Source organism: Chiloscyllium punctatum, chromosome 13 (genome assembly GCF_047496795.1).
Source record: "Chiloscyllium punctatum isolate Juve2018m chromosome 13, sChiPun1.3, whole genome shotgun sequence".
In the NCBI taxonomy this organism is placed as follows: domain Eukaryota; kingdom Metazoa; phylum Chordata; class Chondrichthyes; order Orectolobiformes; family Hemiscylliidae; genus Chiloscyllium; species Chiloscyllium punctatum.
In genome coordinates this window covers 32,121,936-32,143,051 of record NC_092751.1, presented here as the reverse complement: position 1 = coordinate 32,143,051, position 21,116 = coordinate 32,121,936, and the positions used below count along the sequence as shown (strand labels likewise).

Here is a 21,116-nt window from a genome sequence, read left to right as displayed (position 1 = left end):
CTTGCCTTTTACCTTCACCGTGCAATTTGCTGCAGAGATGTTCACACCTGGACATGAGCCTCATGGATACCAACTGAGTTGGAAACCTGTGTGAGAATCGATGAGAAGCGACTCAATAAAGTTTAACAAATTCCATGGTGCTTTTTAGAAATGCAGTTTCTTTTCACCTCAATCTAAAAGGCAGTTTCTGAACATAGTAATAGAAGTCAAAAGGTAATTACCTCACCCCACCCCCACTCCGGAAGAGGTGCTAACTGCCCTTGATTGCTTTTTGTTCACGATGTGAAGAGCTCACACGCCTGAGTCACCTTCACGTCTCTGGTTGCTGAGTGAATCACAAAGAAGGAGTTTCACCAGAGCTGCAACTGCCACACTTCCCCAGTCGCCCTCCCGTTTACATTTTCCTGCTCGTCAGTGAAAACCAAAGAAAACCAAACGGATGCGATGTCATTCTGTAGTCTCTCTGTCGATTCCTCCGTTTCAGATCCAACGTGGCTTAGATCTCGGGGCGCACCTTAATACTAGCGACGCTATGAAAGCACAGGTCCAGAGGTTCCTCTGAGAGTGTAATTTCTTTCATTGCTGTTGCTGATTGAATGAGCCACTAACGTGCGAACTGCTCCAAAACATGATTCAGGATCTCTGGTGCCAATTCTCGCACGTTGAATAACGACAGACACCTTCCAAATGAGGTCTTTCAGAGACGACTTTGGGATACATTTGACTGACAGATTAGCTCAGGAATCCGTGGTGCATTGTGACACCAGCGATTCGGCTTCTTCCCTGTCTTTGAACCGGGCCGCCTGCGCAAGGAATGCAAATGCGGTAATGCTTTTCGTGGAAGGATCAGAAGGGGGTAACTACACTCTCAAACAAAATGGCATATGATCAGAACCAGGTTGGAGAAAAACTTTACAATGCCTTGCACTGTTAGTAAATGGAACTGCATTGCATTTCACTACGAGAGCAGATTTGTTGAAGCAAACTGGAAGGCAGGTTTGCAGATGGGAAAGCAAGCAAGTAAGCTCCGTTCTTGTCCATGCAAAAGTCCGCAGTTCAAGAACAAAAGCAGTTTCTGCCCAGTTTCGAACTGGCGACCTTTCGCGTGTTAGGCGAACGTGATGACCACTACACTACAGAAACAGGCCGCTGCCGTCCCTGCTGGGGCTCAGTGGCATCCAGCACTGAATGTTGAAGCCATTCTTCCTTTCACATTTCGTCTGTTCGACTGCTCACAGGAAAGGTAGTATTGTGAAACACTGCAGAAACGAACGACATCCTTACTTTTGCTCCGACTGACCATACTCCGTGAAAGTTTCCCAGATTCTCAGTTGAGGATTTCTGCAGCTGGAAGTTACCTCGGAAACCCTGTTAATTCGTAATGTATTGAGCGAATCGCAAAACAGAAAGCATTTAACACGGAACACAAACAAAACTGGAAAACCAAATGCATTTTCAGACACACCGAGCATGAATGCTAAATGTGAGACAGTCCGGGGGCATGAGCCATAAAGTAATCACTCAACTAACAACAGGGCAATTCCAAACTACGCTTTCAAACATACTGGAGCCTGAGTGCACCACCACTTCCCAGACAATGCTGCAAAGTGACAAAGAAAGAACATAATAAGAATGGGCCATAAAAAGTGAATTTCACCAATCGCAGTCTCGATTAGATTACCTTTCCCTTCCGATGTCTCCAGGACGGAAATGAAGAAAGTGGGAGAAATTCAATAACGTATGACATCGGAATAGATTGGAACGATTTTCTCATTGGCCAGAAAACCGAATGTCGGCGAGTCGAGTCACCGTAGGACTCTGTTTCGCAACAGCGATGAAATAACAGTCTCCATTCGGTTCCAGTAAAAGCTGAACTTGGCTGGAACAGAAAGCAACAGCAGAGATGCTAGCGATTTTCCGCGCGCAGACACTTTGGAAAATTCGCCACTTTCACACACCGGGAAGCAAATCCATTTTAAACAGAAATGCAGCAGGGATCGAAACAGCATTTCAACAAGCTGTGCTGATGGAGCTGTTCAGAGGAAATGGCAGCGGTGGGATTCGAACCCACGCCTCTGTCGAGGCTGGAGCTTTAATCCAGCGACTTAGACCGCTCGGCCACACTACCAACACGCCCAATTTGTCATTTTCTTGCAATTCCAATTGTGCTCCTGCATAACAACAGATGCAAACTCACGTGAAAAGGGTTCTTTGATCCCTCTCCGACTCGAACAGCTGCTCGGATGTGCCCGTCTGCAATATCAATTTCTCAGCAGATAATGAAAGCCCATCAATCCAGACAAAAATCACTGGTAAGCTGAGTCTATCTTCTCAGACTGGATTCAGCTACAAATGTATCTGTGAGTGCGTGAGAATATATGATCGGTTATGATTGGGTCAAATTACCATCAGCTGCTTGACATTCCTGCAATTCGTATTCTTGCTTTGCTAAATGATTTCACGCATTGCTCGAAACAGGACAACTTTCACGTTTACACGGAACATGAAACACACCGGACTACAGGGAAAATGCACAAAGCTGAGCAGGCCGTGTCCCAAATCATACCGTGCAGCATAGTTTCAGTCACTGTGTCTGTTTTGCAGAATAAGGTTCCCAAAGAAAGTTCCACCCTAAAACCGGAGGTCGCATTCCAATCCGAGAACGACAGATTGCATCGTGAGGAAGGTCTGACCTCGGGGCCGCTTCGAGATGCCACTTTCCTTGCCTTTTACCTTCACCGTGCAATTTGCTGCAGAGATGTTCACACCTGGACATGAGCCTCATGGATACCAACTGAGTTGGAAACCTGTGTGAGAATCGATGAGAAGCGACTCAATAAAGTTTAACAAATTCCATGGTGCTTTTTAGAAATGCAGTTTCTTTTCACCTCAATCTAAAAGGCAGTTTCTGAACATAGGAACAGAAGTCAAAAGGTAATTACCTCACCCCACCCCCACTCCGGAAGAGGTGCTAACTGCCCTTGATTCCTTTTTGTTCACGATGTGAAGAGCTCACACGCCTGAGTCACCTTCACGTCTCTGGTTGCTGAGTGAATCACAAAGAAGGAGTTTCACCAGAGCTGCAACTGCCACACTTCCCCAGTCGCCCTCCCGTTTACATTTTCCTGCTCGTCAGTGATTTAAAGAAAACCAAACGGATGCGATGTCATTCTGTAGTCTCTCTGTCGATTCCTCCGTTTCAGATCCAACGTGGCTTAGATCTCGGGGCGCACCTTAATACTAGCGACGCTATGAAAGCACAGGTCCAGAGGTTCCTCTGAGAGTGTAATTTCTTTCATTGCTGTTGCTGATTGAATGAGCCACTAACGTGCGAACTGCTCCAAAACATGATTCAGGATCTCTGGTGCCAATTCTCGCACGTTGAATAACGACAGACACCTTCCAAATGAGGTCTTTCAGAGACGACTTTGGGATACATTTGACTGACAGATTAGCTCAGGAATCCGTGGTGCATTGTGACACCAGCGATTCGGCTTCTTCCCTGTCTTTGAACCGGGCCGCCTGCGCAAGGAATGCAAATGCGGTAATGCTTTTCGTGGAAGGATCAGAAGGGGGTAACTACACTCTCAAACAAAATGGCATATGATCAGAACCAGGTTGGAGAAAAACTTTACAATGCCTTGCACTGTTAGTAAATGGAACTGCATTGCATTTCACTACGAGAGCAGATTTGTTGAAGCAAACTGGAAGGCAGGTTTGCAGATGGGAAAGCAAGCAAGTAAACTCCGTTCTTGTCCATGCAAAAGTCCGCAGTTCAAGAACAAAAGCAGTTTCTGCCCAGTTTCAAACTGGCGACCTTTCGCGTGTTAGGCGAACGTGATGACCACTACACTACAGAAACAGGCCGCTGCCGTCCCTGCTGGGGCTCAGTGGCATCCAGCACTGAATGTTGAAGCCATTCTTCCTTTCACATTTCGTCTGTTCGACTGCTCACAGGAAAGGTAGTATTGTGAAACACTGCAGAAACGAACGACATCCTTACTTTTGCTCCGACTGACCATACTCCGTGAAAGTTTCCCAGATTCTCAGTTGAGGATTTCTGCAGCTGGAAGTTACCTCGGAAACCCTGTTAATTCGTAATGTATTGAGCGAATCGCAAAACAGAAAGCATTTAACACGGAACACAAACAAAACTGGAAAACCAAATGCATTTTCAGACACACCGAGCATGAATGCTAAATGTGAGACAGTCCGGGGGCATGAGCCATAAAGTAATCACTCAACTAACAACAGGGCAATTCCATACTACGCTTTCAAACATACTGGAGCCTGAGTGCACCACCACTTCCCAGACAATGCTGCAAAGTGACAAAGAAAGAACATAATAAGAATGGGCCATAAAAAGTGAATTTCACCAATCGCAGTCTCGATTAGATTACCTTTCCCTTCCGATGTCTCCAGGACGGAAATGAAGAAAGTGGGAGAAATTCAATAACGTATGACATCGGAATAGATTGGAACGATTTTCTCATTGGCCAGAAAACCGAATGTCGGCGAGTCGAGTCACCGTAGGACTCTGTTTCGCAACAGCGATGAAATAACAGTCTCCATTCGGTTCCAGTAAAAGCTGAACTTGGCTGGAACAGAAAGCAACAGCAGAGATGCTAGCGATTTTCCGCGCGCAGACACTTTGGAAAATTCGCCACTTTCACACACCGGGAAACAAATCCATTTTAAACAGAAATGCAGCAGGGATCGAAACAGCATTTCAACAAGCTGTGCTGATGGAGCTGTTCAGAGGAAATGGCAGCGGTGGGATTCGAACCCACGCCTCTGTCGAGACTGGAGCCTTAATCCAGCGACTTAGACCGCTCGGCCACACTACCAACACGCCCAACTTGTCATTTTCTTGCAATTCCAATTGTGCTCCTGCATAACAACAGATGCAAACTCACGTGAAAAGGGTTCTTTGATCCCTCTCCGACTCGAACAGCTGCTCGGATGTGCCCGTCTGCAATATCAATTTCTCAGCAGATAATGAAAGCCCATTAATCCAGACAAAAATCACTGGTAAGCTGAGTCTATCTTCTCAGACTGGATTCAGCTACAAATGTAACTGTGAGTGCGTGAGAATATATGATCGGTTATGATTGGGTCAAATTACCATCAGCTGCTTGACATTCCTGCAATTCGTATTCTTGCTTTGCTAAATGATTTCACGCATTGCTCGAAACAGGACAACTTTCACGTTTACACGGAACATGAAACACACCGGACTACAGGGAAAATGCACAAAGCTGAGCAGGCCGTGTCCCAAATCATACCGTGCAGCATAGTTTCAGTCACTGTGTCTGTTTTGCAGAATAAGGTTCCCAAAGAAAGTTCCACCCTAAAACCGGAGGTCGCATTCCAATCCGAGAACGACAGATTGCATCGTGAGGAAGGTCTGACCTCGGGGCCGCTTCGAGATGCCACTTTCCTTGCCTTTTACCTTCACCGTGCAATTTGCTGCAGAGATGTTCACACCTGGACATGAGCCTCATGGATACCAACTGAGTTGGAAACCTGTGTGAGAATCGATGAGAAGCGACTCAATAAAGTTTAACAAATTCCATGGTGCTTTTTAGAAATGCAGTTTCTTTTCACCTCAATCTAAAAGGCAGTTTCTGAACATAGGAACAGAAGTCAAAAGGTAATTACCTCACCCCACCCCCACTCCGGAAGAGGTGCTATCTGCCCTTGATTGCTTTTTGTTCACGATGTGAAGAGCTCACACGCCTGAGTCACCTTCACGTCTCTGGTTGCTCAGTGAATCACAAAGAAGGAGTTTCACCAGAGCTGCAACTGCCACACTTCCCCAGTCGCCCTTCCGTTTACATTTTCCTGCTCGTCAGTGAAAACCAAAGAAAACCAAACGGATGCGATGTCATTCTGTAGTCTCTCTGTCGATTCCTCCGTTTCAGATCCAACGTGGCTTAGATCTCGGGGCGCACCTTAATACTAGCGACGCTATGAAAGCACAGGTCCAGAGGTTCCTCTGAGAGTGTAATTTCTTTCATTGCTGTTGCTGATTGAATGAGCCACTAACGTGCGAACTGCTCCAGAACATGATTCAGGATCTCTGGTGCCAATTCTCGCACGTTGAATAACGACAGACACCTTCCAAATGAGGTCTTTCAGAGACGACTTTGGGATACATTTGACAGACAGATTAGCTCAGGAATCCGTGGTGCATTGTGACACCAGCGATTCGGCTTCTTCCCTGTCTTTGAACCGGGCCGCCTGCGCAAGGAATGCAAATGCGGTAATGCTTTTCGTGGAAGGATCAGAAGGGGGTAACTACACTCTCAAACAAAATGGCATATGATCAGAACCAGGTTGGAGAAAAACTTTACAATGCCTTGCACTGTTAGTAAATGGAACTGCATTGCATTTCACTACGAGAGCAGATTTGTTGAAGCAAACTGGAAGGCAGGTTTGCAGATGGGAAAGCAAGCTAGTAAGCTCCGTTCTTGTCCATGCAAAAGTCCGCAGTTAAAGAACAAAAGCAGTTTCTGCCCAGTTTCGAACTGGCGACCTTTCGCGTGTTAGGCGAACGTGTTGACCACTACACTACAGAAACAGGCCGCTGCCGTCCCTGCTGGGGCTCAGTGGCATCCAGCACTGAATGTTGAAGCCATTCTTCCTTTCACATTTCGTCTGTTCGACTGCTCACAGGAAAGGTAGTATTGTGAAACACTGCAGAAACGAACGACATCCTTACTTTTGCTCCGACTGACCATACTCCGTGAAAGTTTCCCAGATTCTCAGTTGAGGATTTCTGCAGCTGGAAGTTACCTCGGAAACCCTGTTAATTCGTAATGTATTGAGCGAATCGCAAAACAGAAAGCATTTAACACGGAACACAAACAAAACTGGAAAACCAAATGCATTTTCAGACACACCGAGCATGAATGCTAAATGTGAGACAGTCCGGGGGCATGAGCCATAAAGTAATCACGCAACTAACAACAGGGCAATTCCAAACTACGCTTTCAAACATACTGGAGCCTGAGTGCACCACCACTTCCCAGACAATGCTGCAAAGTGACAAAGAAAGAACATAATAAGAATGGGCCATAAAAAGTGAATTTCACCAATCGCAGTCTCGATTAGATTACCTTTCCCTTCCGATGTCTCCAGGACGGAAATGAAGAAAGTGGGAGAAATTCAATAACGTATGACATCGGAATAGATTGGAACGATTTTCTCATTGGCCAGAAAACCGAATGTCGGCGAGTCGAGTCACCGTAGAACTCTGTTTCGCAACAGCGATGAAATAACAGTCTCCATTCGGTTCCAGTAAAAGCTGAACTTGGCTGGAACAGAAAACAACAGCAGAGATGCTAGCGATTTTCCGCGCGCAGACACTTTGGAAAATTCGCCACTTTCACACACCGGGAAGCAAATCCATTTTAAACAGAAATGCAGCAGGGATCGAAACAGCATTTCAACAAGCTGTGCTGATGGAGCTGTTCAGAGGAAATGGCAGCGGTGGGATTCGAACCCACGCCTCTGTCGAGACTGGAGCCTTAATCCAGCGCCTTAGACCGCTCGGCCACACTACCAACACGCCCAACTTGTCATTTTCTTGCAATTCCAATTGTGCTCCTGCATAACAACAGATGCAAACTCACGTGAAAAGGGTTCTATGATCCCTCTCCGACTCGAACAGCTGCTCGGATGTGCCCGTCTGCAATATCAATTTCTCAGCAGATAATGAAAGCCCATCAATCCAGACAAAAGTCACTGGTAAGCTGAGTCTATCTTCTCAGACTGGATTCAGCTACAAATGTATCTGTGAGTGCGTGAGAATATATGATCGGTTATGATTGGGTCAAATTACCATCAGCTGCTTGACATTCCTGCAATTCGTATTCTTGCTTTGCTAAATGATTTCACGCATTGCTCGAAACAGGACAACTTTCACGTTTACACGGAACATGAAACACACCGGACTACAGGGAAAATGCACAAAGCTGAGCAGGCCGTGTCCCAAATCATACCGTGCAGCATAGTTTCAGTCACTGTGTCTGTTTTGCAGAATAAGGTTCCCAAAGAAAGTTCCACCCTAAAACCGGAGGTCGCATTCCAATCCGAGAACGACAGATTGCATCGTGAGGAAGGTCTGACCTCGGGGCCGCTTCGAGATGCCACTTTCCTTGCCTTTTACCTTCACCGTGCAATTTGCTGCAGAGATGTTCACACCTGGACATGAGCCTCATGGATACCAACTGAGTTGGAAACCTGTGTGAGAATCGATGAGAAGCGACTCAATAAAGTTTAACAAATTCCATGGTGCTTTTTAGAAATGCAGTTTCTTTTCACCTCAATCTAAAAGGCAGTTTCTGAACATAGGAACAGAAGTCAAAAGGTAATTACCTCACCCCACCCCCACTCCGGAAGAGGTGCTATCTGCCCTTGATTGCTTTTTGTTCACGATGTGAAGAGCTCACACGCCTGAGTCACCTTCACGTCTCTGGTTGCTCAGTGAATCACAAAGAAGGAGTTTCACCAGAGCTGCAACTGCCACACTTCCCCAGTCGCCCTTCCGTTTACATTTTCCTGCTCGTCAGTGAAAACCAAAGAAAACCAAACGGATGCGATGTCATTCTGTAGTCTCTCTGTCGATTCCTCCGTTTCAGATCCAACGTGGCTTAGATCTCGGGGCGCACCTTAATACTAGCGACGCTATGAAAGCACAGGTCCAGAGGTTCCTCTGAGAGTGTAATTTCTTTCATTGCTGTTGCTGATTGAATGAGCCACTAACGTGCGAACTGCTCCAGAACATGATTCAGGATCTCTGGTGCCAATTCTCGCACGTTGAATAACGACAGACACCTTCCAAATGAGGTCTTTCAGAGACGACTTTGGGATACATTTGACAGACAGATTAGCTCAGGAATCCGTGGTGCATTGTGACACCAGCGATTCGGCTTCTTCCCTGTCTTTGAACCGGGCCGCCTGCGCAAGGAATGCAAATGCGGTAATGCTTTTCGTGGAAGGATCAGAAGGGGGTAACTACACTCTCAAACAAAATGGCATATGATCAGAACCAGGTTGGAGAAAAACTTTACAATGCCTTGCACTGTTAGTAAATGGAACTGCATTGCATTTCACTACGAGAGCAGATTTGTTGAAGCAAACTGGAAGGCAGGTTTGCAGATGGGAAAGCAAGCTAGTAAGCTCCGTTCTTGTCCATGCAAAAGTCCGCAGTTAAAGAACAAAAGCAGTTTCTGCCCAGTTTCGAACTGGCGACCTTTCGCGTGTTAGGCGAACGTGTTGACCACTACACTACAGAAACAGGCCGCTGCCGTCCCTGCTGGGGCTCAGTGGCATCCAGCACTGAATGTTGAAGCCATTCTTCCTTTCACATTTCGTCTGTTCGACTGCTCACAGGAAAGGTAGTATTGTGAAACACTGCAGAAACGAACGACATCCTTACTTTTGCTCCGACTGACCATACTCCGTGAAAGTTTCCCAGATTCTCAGTTGAGGATTTCTGCAGCTGGAAGTTACCTCGGAAACCCTGTTAATTCGTAATGTATTGAGCGAATCGCAAAACAGAAAGCATTTAACACGGAACACAAACAAAACTGGAAAACCAAATGCATTTTCAGACACACCGAGCATGAATGCTAAATGTGAGACAGTCCGGGGGCATGAGCCATAAAGTAATCACGCAACTAACAACAGGGCAATTCCAAACTACGCTTTCAAACATACTGGAGCCTGAGTGCACCACCACTTCCCAGACAATGCTGCAAAGTGACAAAGAAAGAACATAATAAGAATGGGCCATAAAAAGTGAATTTCACCAATCGCAGTCTCGATTAGATTACCTTTCCCTTCCGATGTCTCCAGGACGGAAATGAAGAAAGTGGGAGAAATTCAATAACGTATGACATCGGAATAGATTGGAACGATTTTCTCATTGGCCAGAAAACCGAATGTCGGCGAGTCGAGTCACCGTAGAACTCTGTTTCGCAACAGCGATGAAATAACAGTCTCCATTCGGTTCCAGTAAAAGCTGAACTTGGCTGGAACAGAAAACAACAGCAGAGATGCTAGCGATTTTCCGCGCGCAGACACTTTGGAAAATTCGCCACTTTCACACACCGGGAAGCAAATCCATTTTAAACAGAAATGCAGCAGGGATCGAAACAGCATTTCAACAAGCTGTGCTGATGGAGCTGTTCAGAGGAAATGGCAGCGGTGGGATTCGAACCCACGCCTCTGTCGAGACTGGAGCCTTAATCCAGCGCCTTAGACCGCTCGGCCACACTACCAACACGCCCAACTTGTCATTTTCTTGCAATTCCAATTGTGCTCCTGCATAACAACAGATGCAAACTCACGTGAAAAGGGTTCTATGATCCCTCTCCGACTCGAACAGCTGCTCGGATGTGCCCGTCTGCAATATCAATTTCTCAGCAGATAATGAAAGCCCATCAATCCAGACAAAAGTCACTGGTAAGCTGAGTCTATCTTCTCAGACTGGATTCAGCTACAAATGTATCTGTGAGTGCGTGAGAATATATGATCGGTTATGATTGGGTCAAATTACCATCAGCTGCTTGACATTCCTGCAATTCGTATTCTTGCTTTGCTAAATGATTTCACGCATTGCTCGAAACAGGACAACTTTCACGTTTACACGGAACATGAAACACACCGGACTACAGGGAAAATGCACAAAGCTGAGCAGGCCGTGTCCCAAATCATACCGTGCAGCATAGTTTCAGTCACTGTGTCTGTTTTGCAGAATAAGGTTCCCAAAGAAAGTTCCACCCTAAAACCGGAGGTCGCATTCCAATCCGAGAACGACAGATTGCATCGTGAGGAAGGTCTGACCTCGGGGCCGCTTCGAGATGCCACTTTCCTTGCCTTTTACCTTCACCGTGCAATTTGCTGCAGAGATGTTCACACCTGGACATGAGCCTCATGGATACCAACTGAGTTGGAAACCTGTGTGAGAATCGATGAGAAGCGACTCAATAAAGTTTAACAAATTCCATGGTGCTTTTTAGAAATGCAGTTTCTTTTCACCTCAATCTAAAAGGCAGTTTCTGAACATAGGAACAGAAGTCAAAAGGTAATTACCTCACCCCACCCCCACTCCGGAAGAGGTGCTAACTGCCCTTGATTGCTTTTTGTTCACGATGTGAAGACCTCACACGCCTGAGTCACCTTCACGTCTCTGGTTGCTGAGTGAATCACAAAGAAGGAGTTTCACCAGAGCTGCAACTGCCACACTTCCCCAGTCGCCCTTCCGTTTACATTTTCCTGCTCGTCAGTGAAAACCAAAGAAAACCAAACGGATGCGATGTCATTCTGTAGTATCTCTGTCGATTCCTCCGTTTCAGATCCAACGTGGCTTAGATCTCGGGGCGCACCTTAATACTAGCGACGCTATGAAAGCACAGGTCCAGAGGTTCCTCTGAGAGTGTAATTTCTTTCATTGCTGTTGCTGATTGAATGAGCCACTAACGTGCGAACTGCTCCAGAACATGATTCAGGATCTCTGGTGCCAATTCTCGCACGTTGAATAACGACAGACACCTTCCAAATGAGGTCTTTCAGAGACGACTTTGGGATACATTTGACAGACAGATTAGCTCAGGAATCCGTGGTGCATTGTGACACCAGCGATTCGGCTTCTTCCCTGTCTTTGAACCGGGCCGCCTGCGCAAGGAATGCAAATGCGGTAATGCTTTTCGTGGAAGGATCAGAAGGGGGTAACTACACTCTCAAACAAAATGGCATATGATCAGAACCAGGTTGGAGAAAAACTTTACAATGCCTTGCACTGTTAGTAAACGGAACTGCATTGCATTTCACGACGAGAGCAGATTTGTTTGAGCAAACTCGAAGGCAGGTTTGCAGATGGGAAAGCAAGCAAGTAAGCTCCGTTCTTGTCCATGCAAAAGTCTGCAGTTAAAGAACAAAGCAGTTTCTGCCCCGTTTCGATCTGGGGACCGTTCGCGTGTGAGGCGAACGTGATGACCACTACACTACAGAAACAGGCCTCTGCCGTTCTTGCTGGGGCTCAGTGGCATCCAGCACTGAAACCTGAAGCCATTCTACCTTTCACCTTTCTGTTTCCATGAGCTCGTTGTTGATTGGGGACTTGTTTAAATTTGGCTATGTGCTGAGCATGAACATGATACACCGAAGTATCTGTTTCCACGCGGTGTACCCCAATAACGTTGTGTTGCTCACACCTGCTTTCAAGAATTACGTTTTTGCGGAGCTTACCGTCGCAGTCTGTGGCAAAATCATTTAGTCAGTTCGACTGCTCACGGGAAAGGTAGTATTGTGAAACACTGCAGAAACGAAGGACATCCTTACTTTTGCTCCGACTGACCATACTCCGTGAAAGTTTCCCAGATTCTCAGTTGAGGATTTTTGCAGCTGGAAGTTACCTCAGAAACCCTGTTAATTCGTAATGTATTGAGCGAATCGCAAAACAGAAAGCATTTATCACGGAACACAAACAAAACTGGAAAACCAAATGCATTTTCAGACACAGCGAGCAGGAATGCTAAATGTGAGACAGTCCGGGGGCATGAGCCATAAAGTAATCACTCAACTAACAACAGGGCAATTCCAAACTACGCTTTCAAACATACTGGAGCCTGAGTGCAGCACCACTTCCCAGACAATGCTGCAAAGCGACAAAGAAAGAACATAATAAGAATGGGCCATAAAAAGTGAATTTCACCAATCGCAGTCTCGATTAGATTACCTTTCCCTTCCGATGTCTCCAGGACGGAAATGAAGAAAGTGGGAGAAATTCAATAACTTGTGACATCGAAATAGATTGGAACGATTTTTTCATTGGCCATACAACCGAATGTCGGCGAGTCGAGTCACCGTAGGACTCTGTTTCGCAACAGCGATGAAATAACAGTCTCCATTCGGTTCCAGTAAAAGCTCAACTTGCCTGGAACAGAAAGCAACAGCAGAGATGCTTGCGATTTTCCGCGCGGGAGGCGAACACGATCACGACAGCACTGGCACTTGGGAAAATTCGCCACTTTCCCACACCGCAGTCAATTCCCAGGGAAACAAAACCACTTTTCTTCTGTTTTAAACAGAACTGCAGCAGGGATCGAAACAGCATTTTAGCAAGCTGTGCCGATGGAGCTATTCAGAGGAAATGGCAGCGGTGGGACTCGAACCCACGCCTCTGTCGAGACTGGAGCCTTAATCCAGCGGCTTAGACCGCTCGGCCACACGACCAGCACGCCGGCTGGTCATTTTCTTCCACTTCCAATTGTGCTCCTGCATAACAACAGATGCAAACTCACGTGAAAAGGGTTCGATGATCCCTCTCCGACTCGCACAGCTGCTCGGATGTGCCCGTCTGCAATATCAATTTCTCAGCAGATAATGACAGCCCATCAATCCAGACAAAACTCACTGGTAAGCTGAGTCTATCTTCTCAGACTGGATTCAGCTACAAATGTATCTGTGAGTGCGTGAGAATATATGATCGGTTATGATTGGGTCAAATTACAATCAGCTGCTTGACATGACTGCAATTCGGATTCTTGCTTTGCTAAATGATTTCACCCATTGCTCGAAACAGGACAACTTTCACGTTTACACGGAACATGAAACACACCGGACTACAGGTAAAATGCACAAAGCTGAGCAGGCCGTGTCCCAAATCATACCGTGCAGCATAGTTTCAGTCACTGTGTCTGTTTTGCAGAATAAGGTTCCCAAAGAAAGTTCCACCCTAAAACCGGAGGTCGCATTCCAAGCCGAGAACGACAGATTGCATCGTGAGGAAGGTCTGACCTCGGGGCCGGTTCGAGATGCCACTTTCCTTGCCTTTTACCTTCACCGTGCAATTTGCTGCAGAGATGTTCACACCTGGACATGAGCCTCATGGATACCAGCTGAGTTGGAAACCTGTGTGGGAATCGATGAGAAGCGACTCAATAAAGTTTAACAAATTCCATGGTGCTTTTTAGAAATGCAGTTTCTTTTCGCCTCAATCTAAAAGGCACTTTCTGAACATAGTAACACAAGTCAAAAGGTAATTACCTCACCCCACCCCCACTCCGGAAGAGGTGCTAACTGCCCTTGATTGCTTTTTGTTCACGATGTGAAGAGCTCTCACGCCTGAGTCACCTTCACGTGTCTGGTTGCTGAGTGAATCACAAAGAAGGAGTTTCACCAGAGCTGCAACTGCCACACTTCCCCAGTCGCCCTCCCGTTTACATTTTCCTGCTCGTCAGTGATTTAAAGAAAACCAAATGGATGCGATGTCATTCTGTAGTCTCTCTGTCGATTCCTCCGTTTCAGTTCCAACGTGGCTTAGATCTCGGGGCGCACCTTAATACTAGCGACGCTATGAAAGCACAGGTCCAGAGGTTCCTCTGAGAGTGTAATTTCTTTCATTGCTGCTGCTGATTGAATGAGCCACTAACGTGCGAACTGCTCCAAAACATGATTCAGGATCTCTGGTGCCAATTCTCGCACGTTGAATAACGACAGACACCTTCCAAATGAGGTCCTTCAGAGACGACTTAGCTCAGGAATCCGTGGTGCATTGTGACACCAGCGCATCGGCTTCTTCCCTGTCTTTGAACCGGGCCGCCTGCGCAAGGAATGCAAATGCGGAAATGCTTTTCGTGGAAGGATCAGAAGGGGGTAACTACACTCTCAAACAGAATGGCCTATGATCAGAACCAGGTTGGAGAAAAACTTTACAATGCTTTGCACTGTTAGTAAACGGAACTGCATTGCATTTCACGACGAGAGCAGATTTGTTTGAGCAAACTCGAAGGCAGGTTTGCAGATGGGAAAGCAAGCAAGTAAGCTCCGTTCTTGTCCATGCAAAAGTCTGCAGTTAAAGAACAAAGCAGTTTCTGCCCCGTTTCGATCTGGGGACCGTTCGCGTGTGAGGCGAACGTGATGACCACTACACTACAGAAACAGGCCTCTGCCGTTCCTGCTGGGGCTCAGTGGCATCCAGCACTGAAACCTGAAGCCATTCTACCTTTCACCTTTCTGTTTCCATGAGCTCGTTGTTGATTGGGGACTTGTTTAAATTTGGCTATGTGCTGAGCATGAACATGATACACCGAAGTATCTGTTTCCACGCGGTGTACCCCAATAACGTTGTGTTGCTCACACCTGCTTTCAAGAATTACGTTTTTGCGGAGCTTACCGTCGCAGTCTGTGGCAAAATCATTTAGTCAGTTCGACTGCTCACGGGAAAGGTAGTATTGTGAAACACTGCAGAAACGAAGGACATCCTTACTTTTGCTCCGACTGACCATACTCCGTGAAAGTTTCCCAGATTCTCAGTTGAGGATTTTTGCAGCTGGAAGTTACCTCAGAAACCCTGTTAATTCGTAATGTATTGAGCGAATCGCAAAACAGAAAGCATTTATCACGGAACACAAACAAAACTGGAAAACCAAATGCATTTTCAGACACAGCGAGCAGGAATGCTAAATGTGAGACAGTCCGGGGGCATGAGCCATAAAGTAATCACTCAACTAACAACAGGGCAATTCCAAACTACGCTTTCAAACATACTGGAGCCTGAGTGCAGCACCACTTCCCAGACAATGCTGCAAAGCGACAAAGAAAGAACATAATAAGAATGGGCCATAAAAAGTGAATTTCACCAATCGCAGTCTCGATTAGATTACCTTTCCCTTCCGATGTCTCCAGGACGGAAATGAAGAAAGTGGGAGAAATTCAATAACATGTGACATCGAAATAGATTGGAACGATTTTTTCATTGGCCATAAAACCGAATGTCGGCGAGTCGAGTCACCGTAGGACTCTGTTTCGCAACAGCGATGAAATAACAGTCTCCATTCGGTTCCAGTAAAAGCTCAACTTGCCTGGAACAGAAAGCAACAGCAGAGATGCTTGCGATTTTCCGCGCGGGAGGCGAACACGATCACGACAGCACTGGCTTTTGGGAAAATTCGCCACTTTCCCACACCGCAGTCAATTCCCAGGGAAACAAAACCATTTTTCTTCTGTTTTAAACAGAACTGCAGCAGGGATCGAAACAGCATTTTAGCAAGCTGTGCCGATGGAGCTATTCAGAGGAAATGGCAGCGGTGGTACTCGAACCCACGCCTCTGTCGAGACTGGAGCCTTAATCCAGCGGCTTAGACCGCTCGGCCACACGACCAGCACGCCGGCTGGTCATTTTCTTCCACTTCCAATTGTGCTCCTGCATAACAACAGATGCAAACTCACGTGAAAAGGGTTCGATGATCCCTCTCCGACTCGCACAGCTGCTCGGATGTGCCCGTCTACAATATCAATTTCTCAGCAGATAATGACAGCCCATCAATCCAGACAAAACTCACTGGTAAGCTGAGTCTATCTTCTCAGACTGGATTCAGCTACAAATGTATCTGTGAGTGCGTGAGAATATATGATCGGTTATGATTGGGTCAAATTACCATCAGCTGCTTGACATGACTGCAATTCGGATTCTTGCTTTGCTAAATGATTTCACCCATTGCTCGAAACAGGACAACTTTCACGTTTACACGGAACATGAAACACACCGGACTACAGGTAAAATGCACAAAGCTGAGCAGGCCGTGTCCCAAATCATACCGTGCAGCATAGTTTCAGTCACTGTGTCTGTTTTGCAGAATAAGGTTCCCAAAGAAAGTTCCACCCTAAAACCGGAGGTCGCATTCCAAGCCGAGAACGACAGATTGCATCGTGAGGAAGGTCTGACCTCGGGGCCGGTTCGAGATGCCACTTTCCTTGCCTTTTACCTTCACCGTGCAATTTGCTGCAGAGATGTTCACACCTGGACATGAGCCTCATGGATACCAGCTGAGTTGGAAACCTGTGTGGGAATCGATGAGAAGCGACTCAATAAAGTTTAACAAATTCCATGGTGCTTTTTAGAAATGCAGTTTCTTTTCGCCTCAATCTAAAAGGCACTTTCTGAACATAGTAACACAAGTCAAAAGGTAATTACCTCACCCCACCCCCACTCCGGAAGAGGTGCTAACTGCCCTTGATTGCTTTTTGTTCACGATGTGAAGAGCTCTCACGCCTGAGTCACCTTCACGTGTCTGGTTGCTGAGTGAATCACAAAGAAGGAGTTTCACCAGAGCTGCAACTGCCACACTTCCCCAGTCGCCCTCCCGTTTACATTTTCCTGCTCGTCAGTGATTTAAAGAAAACCAAATGGATGCGATGTCATTCTGTAGTCTCTCTGTCGATTCCTCCGTTTCAGTTCCAACGTGGCTTAGATCTCGGGGCGCACCTTAATACTAGCGACGCTGTGAAAGCACAGGTCCAGAGGTTCCTCTGAGAGTGTAATTTCTTTCATTGCTGTTGCTGATTGAATGAGCCACTAACGTGCGAACTGCTCCAAAACATGATTCAGGATCTCTGGTGCCAATTCTCGCACGTTGAATAACGACAGACACCTTCCAAATGAGGTCCTTCAGAGACGACTTAGCTCAGGAATCCGTGGTGCATTGTGACACCAGCGCATCGGCTTCTTCCCTGTCTTTGAACCGGGCCGCCTGCGCAAGCAATGCAAATGCGGAAATGCTTTTCGTGGAAGGATCAGAAGGGGGTAACTACACTCTCAAACAGAATGGCCTATGATCAGAACCAGGTTGGAGAAAAACTTTACAATGCTTTGCACTGTTAGTAAACGGAACTGCATTGCATTTCACGACGAGAGCAGATTTGTTTGAGCAAACTCGAAGGCAGGTTTGCAGATGGGAAAACAAGCAAGTAAGCTCCGTTCTTGTCCATGCAAAAGTCTGCAGTTAAAGAACAAAGCAGTTTCTGCCCCGTTTTGATCTGGGGACCTTTCGCGTGTGAGGCGAACGTGATGACCACTACACTACAGAAACAGACCTCTGCCGTCCCTGCTGGGGCTCAGTGGCATCCAGCACTGAAACCTGAAGCCATTCTACCTTTCACCTTTCTGTTTCCATGAGCTCGTTGTTGACTGGGGACTTGTTTAAATTTGGCTATGTGCTGAGCATGAACATGATACACCGAAGTATCTGTTTCCACGCGGTGTACCCCAATAACGTTGTGTTGCTCACACCTGCTTTAAAGAATTACGTTTTTGCGGAGCTTACCGTCGCAGTCTGTGGCAAAATCATTTAGTCAGTTCGACTGCTCACGGGAAAGGTAGTATTGTGAAACACTGCAGAAACGAAGGACATCCTTACTTTTGCTCCGACTGACCATACTCCGTGAAAGTTTCCCAGATTCTCAGTTGAGGATTTTTGCAGCTGGAAGTTACCTCAGAAACCCTGTTAATTCGTAATGTATTGAGCGAATCGCAAAACAGAAAGCATTTATCACGGAACACAAACAAAACTGGAAAACCAAATGCATTTTCAGACACAGCGAGCAGGAATGCTAAATGTGAGACAGTCCGGGGGCATGAGCCATAAAGTAATCACTCAACTAACAACAGGGCAATTCCAAACTACGCTTTCAAACATACTGGAGCCTGAGTGCAGCACCACTTCCCAGACAATGCTGCAAAGCGACAAAGAAAGAACATAATAAGAATGGGCCATAAAAAGTGAATTTCACCAATCGCAGTCTCGATTACATTACCTTTCCCTTCCGATGTCTCCAGGACGGAAATGAAGAAAGTGGGAGAAATTCAATAACATGTGACATCGAAATAGATTGGAACGATTTTTTCATTGGCCATAAAACCGAATGTCGGCGAGTCGAGTCACCGTAGGACTCTGTTTCGCAACAGCGATGAAATAACAGTCTCCATTCGGTTCCAGTAAAAGCTCAACTTGCCTGGAACAGAAAGCAACAGCAGAGATGCTTGCGATTTTCCGCGCGGGAGGCGAACACGATCACGACAGCACTGGCACTTGGGAAAATTCGCCACTTTCCCACACCGCAGTCAATTCCCAGGGAAACAAAACCATTTTTCTTCTGTTTTAAACAGAACTGCAGCAGGGATCGAAACAGCATTTTAGCAAGCTGTGCCGATGGAGCTATTCAGAGGAAATGGCAGCGGTGGGACTCGAACCCACGCCTCTGTCGAGACTGGAGCCTTAATCCAGCGGCTTAGACCGCTCGGCCACACGACCAGCACGCCGGCTGGTCATTTTCTTCCACTTCCAATTGTGCTCCTGCATAACAACAGATGCAAACTCACGTGAAAAGGGTTCGATGATCCCTCTCCGACTCGCACAGCTGCTCGGATGTGCCCGTCTACAATATCAATTTCTCAGCAGATAATGACAGCCCATCAATCCAGACAAAACTCACTGGTAAGCTGAGTCTATCTTCTCAGACTGGATTCAGCTACAAATGTATCTGTGAGTGCGTGAGAATATATGATCGGTTATGATTGGGTCAAATTACCATCAGCTGCTTGACATGACTGCAATTCGGATTCTTGCTTTGCTAAATGATTTCACCCATTGCTCGAAACAGGACAACTTTCACGTTTACACGGAACATGAAACACACCGGACTACAGGTAAAATGCACAAAGCTGAGCAGGCCGTGTCCCAAATCATACCGTGCAGCATAGTTTCAGTCACTGTGTCTGTTTTGCAGAATAAGGTTCCCAAAGAAAGTTCCACCCTAAAACCGGAGGTCGCATTCCAAGCCGAGAACGACAGATTGCATCGTGAGGAAGGTCTGACCTCGGGGCCGGTTCGAGATGCCACTTTCCTTGCCTTTTACCTTCACCGTGCAATTTGCTGCAGAGATGTTCACACCTGGACATGAGCCTCATGGATACCAGCTGAGTTGGAAACCTGTGTGGGAATCGATGAGAAGCGACTCAATAAAGTTTAACAAATTCCATGGTGCTTTTTAGAAATGCAGTTTCTTTTCGCCTCAATCTAAAAGGCACTTTCTGAACATAGTAACACAAGTCAAAAGGTAATTACCTCACCCCACCCCCACTCCGGAAGAGGTGCTAACTGCCCTTGATTGCTTTTTGTTCACGATGTGAAGAGCTCTCACGCCTGAGTCACCTTCACGTGTCTGGTTGCTGAGTGAATCACAAAGAAGGAGTTTCACCAGAGCTGCAACTGCCACACTTCCCCAGTCGCCCTCCCGTTTACATTTTCCTGCTCGTCAGTGATTTAAAGAAAACCAAATGGATGCGATGTCATTCTGTAGTCTCTCTGTCGATTCCTCCGTTTCAGTTCCAACGTGGCTTAGATCTCGGGGCGCACCTTAATACTAGCGACGCTGTGAAAGCACAGGTCCAGAGGTTCCTCTGAGAGTGTAATTTCTTTCATTGCTGTTGCTGATTGAATGAGCCACTAACGTGCGAACTGCTCCAAAACATGATTCAGGATCTCTGGTGCCAATTCTCGCACGTTGAATAACGACAGACACCTTCCAAATGAGGTCCTTCAGAGACGACTTAGCTCAGGAATCCGTGGTGCATTGTGACACCAGCGCATCGGCTTCTTCCCTGTCTTTGAACCGGGCCGCCTGCGCAAGCAATGCAAATGCGGAAATGCTTTTCGTGGAAGGATCAGAAGGGGGTAACTACACTCTCAAACAGAATGGCCTATGATCAGAACCAGGTTGGAGAAAAACTTTACAATGCTTTGCACTGTTAGTAAACGGAACTGCATTGCATTTCACGACGAGAGCAGATTTGTTTGAGCAAACTCGAAGGCAGGTTTGCAGATGGGAAAACAAGCAAGTAAGCTCCGTTCTTGTCCATGCAAAAGTCTGCAGTTAAAGAACAAAGCAGTTTCTGCCCCGTTTTGATCTGGGGACCTTTCGCGTGTGAGGCGAACGTGATGACCACTACACTACAGAAACAGACCTTTGCCGTCCCTGCTGGGGCTCAGTGGCATCCAGCACTGAAACCTGAAGCCATTCTACCTTTCACCTTTCTGTTTCCATGAGCTCGTTGTTGACTGGGGACTTGTTTAAATTTGGCTATGTGCTGAGCATGAACATGATACACCGAAGTATCTGTTTCCACGCGGTGTACCCCAATAACGTTGTGTTGCTCACACCTGCTTTAAAGAATTACGTTTTTGCGGAGCTTACCGTCGCAGTCTGTGGCAAAATCATTTAGTCAGTTCGACTGCTCACGGGAAAGGTAGTATTGTGAAACACTG

General features: G+C 46.6%; 3 non-coding genes across 3 annotated transcripts; all 3 read right to left on the bottom strand.

Moving 5' to 3' along the window:
- Positions 1-2,046: 2,046 nt before the first annotated feature.
- On the bottom strand, positions 2,047-2,128 carry trnaf-aaa (transfer RNA phenylalanine (anticodon AAA)). The gene has a single exon. It is a non-coding gene; the product is annotated as a tRNA-Phe (tRNA).
- Positions 2,129-7,486: 5,358 nt separating this feature from the next.
- trnal-aag (transfer RNA leucine (anticodon AAG)) lies at positions 7,487-7,568 on the bottom strand. Its single transcript has one exon. It is a non-coding gene; the product is annotated as a tRNA-Leu (tRNA).
- A 2,639-nt stretch (positions 7,569-10,207) lies between these two features.
- On the bottom strand, positions 10,208-10,289 carry trnal-aag (transfer RNA leucine (anticodon AAG)). Its single transcript has one exon. It is a non-coding gene; the product is annotated as a tRNA-Leu (tRNA).
- Between the last annotated feature and the right edge of the window lie 10,827 nt (positions 10,290-21,116).